This window comes from Camelus dromedarius, chromosome 16 (genome assembly GCF_036321535.1).
Source record: "Camelus dromedarius isolate mCamDro1 chromosome 16, mCamDro1.pat, whole genome shotgun sequence".
NCBI classification, from domain to species: Eukaryota; Metazoa; Chordata; class Mammalia; order Artiodactyla; family Camelidae; genus Camelus; species Camelus dromedarius.
The window spans coordinates 18,661,469-18,675,625 of NC_087451.1; positions in this window are offsets into that span (position 1 = coordinate 18,661,469).

Consider the following 14,157-nt stretch of genomic DNA (forward strand, 5'->3'; position numbering starts at 1 on the left):
GTGTACAGCAGCGCTTTCTTTCAATATGACAAATGCCTGATTCCATTGTTTTCTGGCCTCCATTGTTGCCACTGAGACTTGTTGTCATGCTAACTGTTGCCTTGTTCGTGACCTTTCATTTCTTTCTGGCTGCTTTCAAGACCTTTTCATCTGTGATATTCTGAAGTTTAGCCTGATGTTTCTGCTTATGAATTCATGTTCATTCTTTCTGCTTGGGAGTCACTGACCTGTGGGTTTTGATGCTTCGTTTGTTCTAGAATACTGTTAACCAGTATTGGTTTAAATATTACCTTTTGTCTGTAATCACCATACTTTCCTTCCACAACACCAGTTATTTCTATATTACATCTTCTCAGCTACTTAAGTATTTAATTTTTAAGAATTGGAAAAAGCAGCATAATTTAAACATAAAGAGAGTAGGAGGAAGCTAGTCATACAAATGGATAAGGTAGGACATGGGGAAACAAGAATACACATAACATTTAAAAAGAAAACCAATAGAATAAAGCAAATCTCAGACAAGCTTTATTGTTTTTATCAAGTGAGAGAGTAAAACTAAAGCATATTTAGAATGAATAAAAGAAACATTCCTTATACAGCATAAGTTTTTAAAAAACAAAACAACGTCGTAACTCTGCAGCAAGGACTGAAAAGACAGAGCGCTCTAGGACTCCGGGTAAGTTACAGAGCCTGCTGTCTGAACCTCACGATTACCTCACAGGTCTAGTGTCCATGCTGTAGCATCGTATCGAGGTAAAAGTGTCACAAGCCCTCTTTGTGAAGTAATTGGAATTATTGCTTTTATTTCAGCCAGAACACAAAGTGGAAAATGTAACCCAGCTGGTCTAGAGATGAGACATTCTAGGACCACACGTTTTAATTCCTCCGTTTATTGCTCGCGGTTTAAATAGAGAGCCCTCTAGCGGGCTGTGATGGAATAACAGGAGCTGCTCTTGGGCTATTGAGAGAGAAGAGGGAGAGACTTCTGTCACCATTTGGGTGACCTCTAGACCAGAGCTTCTAGCTTCAAGAGAAGACTTGGCACTAGAACTCTTGACCCGTCCTCTTACTGTTTACAGATGGCCACCAATTATGTCACACGACTGCAGTGGAAACCATTCACAGAAGCCAGTGTGAGCACCCACTCTGGACTTGTGCAACAGTGCAGCCCCACAGATGGAGTAAGAGGTAAGCGCTGATCAAAGTCAGATCAAAGACATGTGGCCGAGGTGCCTGAAGGTGTTTTGGGCCTGCTGTAAAAGGAGGGGAGAGAGACGATCGATGGGAAAATTAGGGGTGTGTAGTCCAAATGGGAATTACCGTTAAAAGAGTTAGAGACAGCAGTAAGCCCCTCATGTTCAGTGATGCCTGGGCAGATTATCCCAGTAAGAGAAGAATGGTTATACTGGGGGGAGGGTATAGTTCAAGTGGCAGAACGCATGCTTAGCATGCACAAGGTCCTGGGTTCAATCCCCGTTACCGCCTCTGAAACAAATAAACCTAATTACCTCCCGCTTAAGGCCAAAATAATAATAATAATAATAATAATAATAATAATAATAATAATAATAATAATAATAATAATAATAATAATAATAATAATAAAAAATAAAAGTAGAATGTTTGTCCCTTCCCACCCTCCTCCCCCTTGGCAACCACAAGTTTGTATTCTGTGTCTATGAGTCTATTTGTGTTTTGAATTGTAGAATAAATAAACAAGATTATACGGTACAGCGCAGGGAAATATATACAAGATCTTATGGTAGCTCACAGAGAAAAACATGTGACAATGAATATATATATATATATGCTCATGTATAACTGAAAAATTGTGCTCTGCACTGGAATTTGACACAACATTGTAAAATGATTATAAATCAATAAAAAAATTTTAAAAAATAATTAAAAAATGAAAATTAAATTAAAAAAACCAAAAACAAACAAACAAAACAAACAAACAAACAACAGAAAAAAGAAGAATGTTTATACTAGACTGTCCTGGCAGATTAGGGTGGAATGACTGGAAGACTAGACTGAGTCCTTGACTCACATTCAGTCTTCGTAGTTTAATTTGGATCTCAAATTTTTCCAATTGTCTGCTTACTGTCTTCACATACATGTCCCACTGTTACACTAATTTAAAACAATGTTTCTTCTCTCTAGCCTAATCTCAATCTTTTAATCTCCCTCAGTCGCTCCTTCTCTTCTGAAACTCAGTCTTCAAGTTCTTCCAATCTTTATCTCACAAAGTTTCTCCAGAAGAGTTTCTAAGTGACCAATGCAAAAATTCTGAGAGTCTGTGATTTCCCACATTACCTTTCATGATCCATCCAAGAAGGCGAGTTCTGAGCTAAAGCTCCACCTCCCGCTTGGTGAGATAGTGACCAGCTGGGTTGTTGAGAGGTTGGCAGCAATAGGTGATTTTTAATGGATCGTATGTGTCTGTTTCTACCTTCTTAACTGTATTACATTAACCTTACTTAGACTGCCTCCGATATTTGTGGAAAGCTGTGGGACACAGATAAACCGAATGTGTCCGACGTTTTAAGGATTCAGACTCTCTGTATCTGTCCTTCCTTTGTCATCCCACAGCCCCAATCCCAGGTAGGCTTCTCATATTGAGGTGACAATAGTAATCCTCAGGTTGGTCCTTTGGTCTCTACATTTTAAGATTTATCTTTTGCTACACTGCTTTGTTCATGGTCTTAATCCTTTGGGTCTTCCTCCCAGCTGGCCCTTGGTCTTAGTATATTTGGTTATCTGTCCCGCTTTTACTAATCCTTTTAAGCATATGGGCGTGGTGGAAACAGCGGTGAACCTACAATACCCTTTTTTGTCGTATCCTCGCAGATGGGTGGGGGCTTCCACATGGTACCTAGGTTCCAGGAGTGCTGGCCCAGCCGCACCCACTTAGGGGACCAGGCTACTGACCTTTGCATTCAATCCTCCTCTTCTGTGATCTGAGGGATGCCCAGCTACAGGTTGGCAGAAACACACTGACTAGGGCATATAAAGATGCACGTGGAGGTAAAATGGCTGAGCTAGGACACTCTCAGGAGATGAGGAAACCAAAGTCAGAAGAGTTAGAGGCTGAGAGACCAGCGCTTAGACAGCTGCTCTGAATGAAATACAACTCTCCAGAAAGCATGCCGCTTCCCCTGAAAACCTCAGCGCTGCTGGATACTTTCTTTCTCCCTCTGCCCTTGTGGTACTGAGCCCAGAAGCATGTTATATTTCCTTGGTCCTCGATATCACTTCAAGGACGTTCCCCTTGCTCCTTCATAAAAACCAGTTCTGAAACTCTTCATCGATTTCTGGCAACTACTACTTCCCTTTGTGGCAGTGATCTGCCGATCCTAGAATCACCTCCCCCACTCATTCCTCAAAGAGTTTAGCTTCTAGATCACAGTCATTATTCCTGATATTACGATTGTCCCTTCTGGTAATTAAAACAAATCTTCCCCAGAGTCTGTCTTCTCAGCTTTTTGGCTTCTTCACATCCAGAGGTCTTTCTTGTTACCCAACCTCAGTCACTCAGTCCCACAACCAAACCTAGATGTTACCCTTACCAACAGCTGAATCCACTAGGTGATAACCATTCCAGGCATCTTTCCCTATGGCTGCTCCCTCCCATCTTCCCAGCTGATACAATGTGTTACTTCAACTTACAGTCTTTGGCCTTACTGAGACCTACAGTCTATTGACCCAGCAATCATTTTGTGGTCCCTCTGATTTCTCTCCTTTCCAAGATTCAATTTCAGTGTATTCAAACCTTATAATCACTTCTTTAATGCACCATTAGCTCCCTGATCCTTCTTTCATTTCATTAACGAAACCAGACTATGGTTTAATCCATATCCCCCTTACCCTCCACCTACAGCTGAATGTGGACAGTTAAAAAATCAAAACCAATGACTCATCACACTTCATATTTATGATCATTAATCTCAAGAACCCCTCGGGGTTGTCTGGCAATTTTACCATCTGTTCCTGTTTCAGCCACTCTCCTGCCTCCTGGACACTATTTGGTTCTTCTCCTGTCAGTTCAAAGAATCCCTCTTCTGCTCTCTTCATTCTCAGTGGTAGACCTTGATTCTGCCTTCCCTGAGGAAACTGAAGCAGAACTTCTGTACAGCGTGTGACAATAGTTAATTGTACCGCATTGTATATTTGAAAGTTGCGAAGAGAATAGATCTTAAAAGCTGTCATCCTAAAGGAAAGAACTGTAACTTTGTGTGGTGATAGATGTTAACTAGACTTCTCGTGGTGATCATTTTGCAACATATACAACTATTGAATCATGTTGTACACCTGGAAGTAATATGATGTTATATGTCAATTATATCAATATTTTTTTAAAAAAAGAGAACTTCCAATGACTCCTATCAGCTCATCTATCCATCTGCCAGCATCTGTGTCCATGTATTCTGTGTTTTCTCCTGTTACTACCAATGAACTATCCATATTCCTAGTAACGGCCAACCCTAAGTTTGTGTAACAGGTCCCAGTAATCTCTTACCCACCCCAAATCCCATCCTAGCAGTTTCCCTTGTGTGTTACTCATTTTTATTTTTCTGCCGGGCCTTTCTCATTAGAACTCTGGCAAGCTGTTAGTTTCCCCATCTTAAAAATTCCCTATATTGACTCCATTTCCCATTACAGTTACCACCCCATTTCTCTCTTCCGTTCACAGTAAAGGACACAGTTTGAGGGGTAAGCAGCCAACTGAACAGTTAGAAAAAGGGGAAGAGAAAAATCGATGAAAGACTTGGGGGGGGATGAAAGAGTGAATATTAAAGTATAAGATAATATATTGGGGAAAACAAGACAGTTGACAGGATCAATAAAGTCAAAAATTGGTTCCTTGAGAAGACCAATAAAATTGAGAAATTTTTGGCAAGACTGATCAAGAATAAAAGGATGAAGGTGTGAATAAATGATGTTAGCAATGAAAGGAATCATACTGACAGCTGCTGAGGATAATTGATAAATAAGAGAATATTGTAAATTCTAAATGACTATAACTTTGATGAAATGTAAAAAAGTCCCAGATAAAGTAGAATTAAATCTAGCTCAAGGAGAAATTGAAAAACTCAAAAGTCTTACTGCTATTAAGGAATTCTAGCAAGTAGTTAGAAATCTTCCTTCCAAAACAAGCTAACAAGCCAACAGCAAAAAGAGCTATGAACACACGTACATAGAGACCTAGAAATTTTAGAGATGAGTTCTGCAAAGTATTCTAGGAAAAGATAATTCCAATCTTAGATAAGATATTTCAAAAAACTAGCCCCTCAAAATGAGGAATAGTATGCTAATAACTCAACTGAGCAATTCTAACCCTCTAGACAAAACCAGAGAAGGATAGCTTAAGAAAAGAAAATTATAGGCCTCTCTCAATGACGTAGCAGTAAAAATTGCAAGATATTAACAAATTGAACTCAGTGATGCATAAAATGACCCAGTTAGATCTATCTCAAAAACACAAAGTTAGCTTAACTTTTAAAAATTCATGTAGAGGGTTCACATCTGAGGAAGAGATTAGATGGCAGAGTAGAAGGACGCTCGTGGCTCACCCTCTCCCACAAACGCACCAGGACTCACATCCACAGACCCACTCAGCCAACCAGAGCATCTGCAGAACTCCGATAGAACATCGCCCTCTTCAAAAGATAGAGACGCCAAAAATCTGGTAGAAGAAAAGGAAAAAAGAAGAAAAGGGAAAGCAGAGCGGGATGGGTCCCGCGGGGAGGGAGCGGCAAAGGAGGACTCGCGCTCGCTCGCTGGATCTCCGCTCTCCAACTGAGGCCAGCAGGACGGAGGGGGAGCCTCCGAGGCTCGGATCTGTACAGAGCAGCCCTTGACCGACAGAACTAAGTTAAACGGGCACAGAGGGTCCCCTCAACACCCAGCCCGAGACGCGGCCTGGCAGCTGGGGGCAGGGCCGGGCTGCCCGAGTTGGGCGGGGGACGGGGGACTGGAACGGGGGCATGGAGGCGGCCCCGGGGGACTGCAGGGGGCTGCGCGCCGTGCCTGTGGGTGCACAAGGCAGAACAACCCGGGCCCTCCATGAAACAGCACGGCTGATGTGCCCTGGGGGGAAGGGTGCACACCCCCATCTCTGAAAACCCGCGGAAAGTTTTCGGGGGAAGAGAGGCGGACCTCAGGCACAGCCACCAAATCCTCCGGCGCTGAGCACCCGGGCGGGGGCGCAACCTGCATCCGCACCGAAGGGCTCAGCAGCCTCAAGGGCCTGACGGAGACTTGTCTACAGCCCGAGGCAGGTAGGATCCTTCCGTCCTGGTCCCTCAGAGAACTTGCTCCCCCAAGACAAACAAGGAGCTGGGCTCTGGCCCGGAGCAGGGACAGGGCTGTCCCTCGGTGTTCCCCGAGCCCGCCTGCGGAGCGCCGACCCGGGGCGGAGCGCGCAGCCGCACAGGGCAGCGGAGCCACCGGCCCGGGATGGGGCGGGCGGCCCACCGCCTTGCGGGCGGGAACGCAGCCCCGACCGCGCTGCTGGGAGCGGGCGCCGCCCACCCTCCTACCCGGCCAGTCGGCATCCTCTGACTGCGGCATCGGGAGGGGCAGTGACCCGCCCGCCCACAGCCAAGGAGAGCTGCACCTGACCCAGTGCTGGGAGGGGGCGCGGCCTGCTTGCCGACAGGCACTGGGAGCAGCACAGATGAGGGCGCTAACGGAGGGCCTCTGGTAACGGCAAGCTGAGCTTCCAAAACAGGGCGAAGACAGAAAGACTTCACATTAAAAGCACACAGTCTCCAGGAGAATACCGACCCCCCCCCCCTTTATACAATCTGTTTTTATCTGTTTTATTTTCTGTTACCCTCTTAATTTTTACTTCTTAATTCATTTTTCTTTCTGTTGGGTTTTGATGTCCTGTTATTGATTACACACAGGTTTCAAACACATCTTTTCATATTTTCCCCTTTTTTAAAAGGTTTTAAAAGGACGTCTCAACTCGATTGCTATTCTGCTTCAACATGCTCTTCTATTATTCATTATACACTGTTTTCAAACCTTTTTTTCTCCCTTCTTTTAAAATTCTTTCTCTCCCACTCTCATTTTTTCTTCTTTTTTCCTAAGTCTTATTCCTACATAGGCATTAGATAGATAAACTCCTTAAGGACCACAATAGATAACTGATACTCCATAAACCACAGTGCCAGAGAGGTAGGAGCACGATGAAGAAGCAGAGAAACCATTCCCAATTAAAAGAACAAGAGAAATCCCCTGAAAGAACGATCAATGAAATAGACATCGATAGCCTACTAGATCAAGATTTCAAAAAAGGAGTGACCAAAGTGCTGAAGGAACTAAAAGAGATAGTGTTTAGAGATATAAAATATGTCAAAAGTGAAATTGAAACTATAAAGAAGAGCCAAGTAGAATGGATAAACTCATTGACTGAGATGAGGAATGATCTAAAGGCTGTGCAATGCTGACTAGATAATGCAGAGGAACGAATTAGTGACCTAGAAAGCAGGACAACAGAAAGCACCCAATCAGAAGAGCTACAAGATAAACAAATAAAAACAAATGAAAATATCATAAGGGACCTATGGGATAATATAAAGTGTGCCAATCTTCGCACAATAGGGGTCCCAGAAGGGGAAGAAAGATCAAAGGGGACTGAAAAGGTTTTTGAAGAACTCATGACTGAAAACTTCCCAAACTTAAAGAAGGAATCAGATATCCAAATACAGGAAGCTCAGAGGGTCCCAAACAGGAAGAACCCAAATAGACCCACACCAAGAGATATCATAATCAAGATGACCAGAGTCAAGGATGGAGAAATGATCCTAAAGGCAGCAAGAGAAAAGCAAAGAGTGAGTTACAAGGGAACCCCCATAAGGCTCTCAGCTGATTTCTCTACACAAACACTACAGGCCAGAAGGGAGTGGCAAGATATATTCAAAGTCCTGAATGAAAAAAAGATGCAGCCTAGGATACTTTATCCAGCAAGGCTAACCTTTAGGATAGAAGGAGACATGAAGAATTTCACAGACAAGAAAAAGCTGCAGGAGTTTAGCAACACTAAACCCATGCTAAAAGAAATATTGAAAGGTCTACTCTAAATAGAAAAGCAGCGGATAATACAGAAATGATAAACTCACAACTGGAAAGGTAATAACTCATGAATTACAAATAAAATAAACACAAAATTATAAAAGAAGACATACAAATCATTGAGAGTGGGAGAGGGAGGCAGGGAAATATAGAATATTTTTTTCTTTCTTTTTTAAATTTTTTGTTCTCGATAGGATGGGTTTGAGATCATGTTACTATCAGTTTAATAAAAACAGTTATAGTAATGGGCTAATAGATTTATGAAAAAAGGTAACCACAAGCCAAAAACTTACAAGGGAGTCACAAAGATTAAATAAAATCCACGATAACACAAAGGAAAATTACCAAACCACAAAAGGAAAAAGAAAGGAACAAAGAGGAAATAGCAAATCAATTGCAAAGATAAGTTCAAAATGACAATAAACACACATCTATCATTAATTACTGTAAATGTTAATGGACTAAATGCTCCAGTCAAAAGACACAGAGTGGCAGACTGGATAATAAAGCAAGAACCTTCAATATGCTGCATACAAGAGACCCACTGTAGGGAGAAGGACACATGTAGATTGAGAGTAGAAGGATGGAAAAGGATATTCCATGCAAATGGACAAGCCAAAAAAGCAGGTGCTGCAGTACTGATTTCAGACAAAATAGACTTTAAAACAAAGGCCATGAAGAAGGACACTTTATAATGATTAAAGGAGTGATACAAGATGAGGATATTACACTCATTAATATATATGCACCCAATATAGGAGCACGTAAGTACATAGAGCAATTGCTAACAGAGATAAAGGGGGATATTGATGGGAATACAATCATAGCTGGAGATTTTAACACCACATTAACATCACTAGACAGATCTTCCAGACAGAAAATAAATAAGGCAACAGAGAAATTAAATAATACAATAGAAAAATTAGATTTGGTGGATATTTTCAGAGCATTACACCCCCCCCCCAAAATAGGATATACATTCTTTTCAAGTGCACATGGAACATTTTCCAGGATCAATCATGTACTTGGGCACAAAAGAAACCGCAACAATTTTAAGAAGATAGAAATTATCTCAAGCATCTTTACTGACCACAATACCATGAAACTAGAAATCAACAACAGAGAAACATAGGAGAACAAAAGGAAAGCATGGAGATTAAACAATATGTTATTAAAAATCCAATGGGTCAAAGAGGAAATCAAAGCTGAAATTAAAAAATACCTTGAGACAAATGACAATGAAAGCACAACCACTCAAAATCTATGGGACACAGCAAAGGCAGTGCTAAGAGGGAATTTTATAGCAATACAGGCCTTCCTCAAAAAAGAAGAACAATCTCAAATAAACATTTTAACCCACCAGCTGAATGAATTAGAAAAAGAAGAACAAAAAGCCCCAAAAGGCAGCAGAAGGAAGGAAATTATAAAGATTAGGGAGGAAATAAATACAATAGAGGTTAACAAGACCATAGAAAAAATCAAACCAAAAGCAGGTTTTTTGAAAAAGTAAATAAAACCGATAAACCTCTGGCCAAACTCACAAAGAAGAAAAAAGAGAGAGCACAAATTAGCAAAATAAGAAAGGATAATGGAGAAATTACAACAAATAAAATAGAAATACAGAATATCATACAAGAATATTATGAAAAACTACATAGGACCAAACTGGATAACCTAGAGGAGATGGACCGGTTTCTGGAAACATACTGCCCACCAAGACTGAATCAAGAAGAAACTGACCACTTGAACAAACCGATCACTAGAAATGAAATAGAATAGCAATTAAAAACCTCCCTACAAATAAAAGTCCAGGACAGGACGGCTTCACCAGGGAATTCTACCAAACATACAAAGAAGAACTCATACCAGTCCTTCTCAAACTCTTCCAGAAGACTGAAAAGGAAGGAATACTCCCAAACTCATTCTATGAAGCCACCATCACCCTGATACCAAAACTAGGCAAAGACACTACCAAAACAGAGAATTATAGGCCAGTATCACTGATGAACATAGATGCCAAAATCCTCACCAAAATCTTAGCAACTGGAATCCAACAACACATAAAAAAGATTATACATCATGACCAAGTGGGGTTCATCCCAGGGACACAATGGTGGTTCAACATATGCAAATTAATCAATGTAATACATCACATTTACAAGAGAACGGACAAAAACCACATGATCATCTCAATCGATGCAGAAAAAGCATTTGATAAAATTCAACACCCATTTATGATAAAGACTCTCACCAAGGTGGGTATAGAGGGAACATATCTCAACATCATAAAAGCTATATATGACAAACCCACAGCCAGCATAGTACTCAACGGTGCAAAACTCAAAAGCTTCCCACTAAAATCTGGGACAAGACAAGGATGCCCACTATCACCACTCCTATTCAACATAGTCCTGGAAGTCCTAGCCACAGCAATCAGGCAAGAGAGAGAAATAAAAGGGATCCAAATTGGAAAAGAAGAGGTAAAAGTGTCACTATACGCCAATGACATGTTACTATATATAGAGAACCCTAAAAGGTCCACACAAAAACTACTAGAGCTGATCAAAGGATTCAACAAGGTAGCAGGTTACAAGATTAATGTTCAAAAATCAGTGGCATTTCTTTACACTAATGATGAATCAACAGAAAAAGAAAGTAAAGAAACAATCCCCTTTAAAATAGCACCCAAAGTAATAAAATATCTAGGAATAAATCTAACCAAGGAGGTGAAAGAATTACACACAGAAAACTATAAACCATTGATGAAGGAAATTAAAGAAGACTTTAAAAAATGGAAAGATATCCCATGCTTTTGGATTGGAAGAATCAATATTGTTAAAATGGTCACACTGCCCAAGGCAATCTACAGACTTAATGCAATCCCTATCAAATTACCCAGGACGTATTTCACAGAACTAGAACAAATCATAATAAAATTTATATTTTATATAAACCATCAAAGACCTAGAATTGCCAAAGCATTACTGAAGAGAAAGAAAGAGGCTGGAGGAATAACTCTCCCAGACTTCAGACAACACTACAGAGCTACAGTCATCAAGACAGCATGGTATTGGTACAAAAACAGACATATAGACCAATGGAACAGAATAGAGAGCCCAGAAATGAACCCACAAACTTTTGGTCAATTAGTCTTCGACAAAGGAGGCAAGAATATACAATGGAATAGAGTCTCTTCAGCAAATGGTGTTGGGAAAACTGAACAGCAGCATGTAAAACAATGAAGCTAGAACACTCCCTTACGCCATACACAAAAATAAACTCAAAATGGATCAAAGACTTAAACATAAGAGAAGATACAATAAACCTCCTAGAGGAAAATATAGGCAAAACATGATCTGACATACATCTGAAAAATGTTCTCCTAGAACAGTCTACTCAAGCAATAGAAATAAAAGCAAGAATAAACCAATGGGACCTAATGGAACTTACAAGCTTCTGCACAGCAAAGGAAACCGTAAGTAAAACAAGAAGACAACCTACGGAATGGGAGAAAATTTTTGCAAATGAAACTGACAAAGCTTGATCTCCAGAATATATAAGCAGTTCATAAGACTCAATAAGAGAAAAATAAACAACCCAATCCAAAAATGGGCAGAAGACCTAAACAAGCAATGCTCCAAAGAAGACATACAAATGATCAATAGGCACATGAAAAAATGCTCAATATCACTAATTATCAGAGAAATGCAAATCAAAACTACAGTGAGGTATCACCTCACACCAGTCAGAATGGCCATCATTCAAAAGTCCACAAATGACAAATGCTGGAGAGGCTGTGGAGAAAAGGGAACCCTCCTACACTGCTGGTGGGAAAGCACTTTGGTGCAGCCACTGTGGAAAACAGTATGGGGATTCCTCAAAAGACAAGGAATATACTTACTGTATGACCCAGGAATCCCACTCCTGGGCATATATCCAGAAGGAACCCTACTTCAGGATGACACCTGCACCCCAATGTTCATAGCAGCACTATTTACAATAGCCAAGACATGGAAACAGCCTAAATGTCCATCAACAGATGACTGGATAAAGAAGGTTGGTATATTTATACAATAGAATACTACTCAGCAATAAAAACCAACAACATAATGCCATTTGTAGCAACATGGATGCTTCTGGAGAATGTAATTCTAAGCGCAGTAAGCCATAAAGAGGAAGAAAAATACCATATGAGATTGCTCATATGTGGAATCTAAAAAACACACACACACACAAACAAAGCATAAATACAAAACAGAAATAGACTCACAGACATAGAATACAAACTTGTGGTTGCCAAGGGGGCGGGGGGTGGGAAGAGATAGACTGGGATTTCAAAATTGTAGAATGGATAAACAAGATTATACTGTATAGCACAGGGAAATATATACAAAATCTTATGGTAGCTCACAGAGAAAAAAAATCTGACAATGTTCATGTATAACTGAAAAATTGTGCTCTACACTGAAATTTGGGACAACAGGTAAAATGATTATAAATCAATAAAAAATGTTAAAAAAGGAAGAAAGAAAGAAAGCACTGCTGTACACCAGAAATTGACACAATATGTAAACTGACTATATACTTCAATAAATATATATTATTAAAACGGAAAGCAAGCAAGCATTGGTGAACCAAGAAATGTCAACCCAGCAAAACTCAAGGGTTTTCAAATTTAAAAAATAATAATAATGAGGAAATTTACCTCTAAAGATAGGCTTTAAAAAAAAGTCTGAGAACGTGCTCCAAAAAACAAGGAAAATAACCCCATAAGACTTATCTGAGATGCAAGAATATAGTATCATGTCAGGAAATCAAAACAAACACTGCCAGATTAGAATGATCATACTTTATAATTTGCAGAGTTACTACTCTTTTAACGGCGTCCGGGGTCCTCTCTCTCTCCCTGAAGGCAACTATAAAGCTCTGGGTTAAACGTACGGAGCAGCCCTTTAAGGGCTCTGAAAAGTGGTACCAACATGCGGGTTAGGGGGACACACCAGAGTGCAAACTGGCAGGAAGTTTACCATTTTTTTTCCCTCCAGTAGCCCCTAGGCTGACTTCAAGGCAGCCCAAAACCTGGACGTGTACATCAGCGTGGACAGAGGGAGCTTGAGGGGAAGCTCCCAGTTCTGGCCTAGAGAGTGGGGAAGGGTTCCCCTGGAAATGACAACAGTGGCAGCAGGGACCTGCAGGTACTTACAACTCTGAAGAAGGGGGAACTTTCCTCTCCAATCAGAAGAGGTGTGGCCCCAAGAGGATGGGAGGGAAAAAACCCCACGGATTAGTTTCCTCTCTCTTCTCTTGCTGCTTGAACCCAGTTGAGGGCACAATTGCAACATGTGTACAGCAGAGCAGGGTAAATGAAGCCCCAACTTTCTACCTGGCAGACCACAAAGGGAAAATCAAGGGAATCAGAAAGCACTGGAGATGTCACAGACAGGGAAGAACTTAGGAAAGGAACCCCAAAATGTTGTTTATGGACTCCTGGGATCACTCCTGAACTGCACAAGCAACGATCAGTTGACAAACAGATTCAGAGAACTGAACAAGTCAACAGACAGAGAAGTGAATTAAGAGACAGGCTACCACCCGAGTTCCAGACTGGCCACTGGGTGGCACCCACATGGGACAGATCCCAATAGCACTGCAAAGGCTTGGAAAACAACTGGCGTTGAAACCACAGCCACAGAGGGCTGACTGGAGCTTGTGACCTGAACCGAACCAGCTCAGTTGCCTGAGAAAACAAAAACACCAGCATACTCTACAGGACCTACAAAAAGATTGAGGCTCATACCGTAATATTCAACATACCCAGGTGATACTCCAAAATTGCCCATATTATGAAGAAGCAGGAATCTCTCAGCTCACATGAGGAGAGACAGTGGGCACCTCAGTGAAGGTGCTGGGACCGGTGCTGGGATTATTTGACAGAGACGTTAAAGGAGTGATTATAAAAGACTCCAACAAGTAAGGGCAAACACTGCTGAGAAGAAGGCAAGATAGAAAATCTTGTGGAATAAGCAGAAAATACAAAGAAGAACCCAATGAATATTTTACAACTAAAAATTAGAA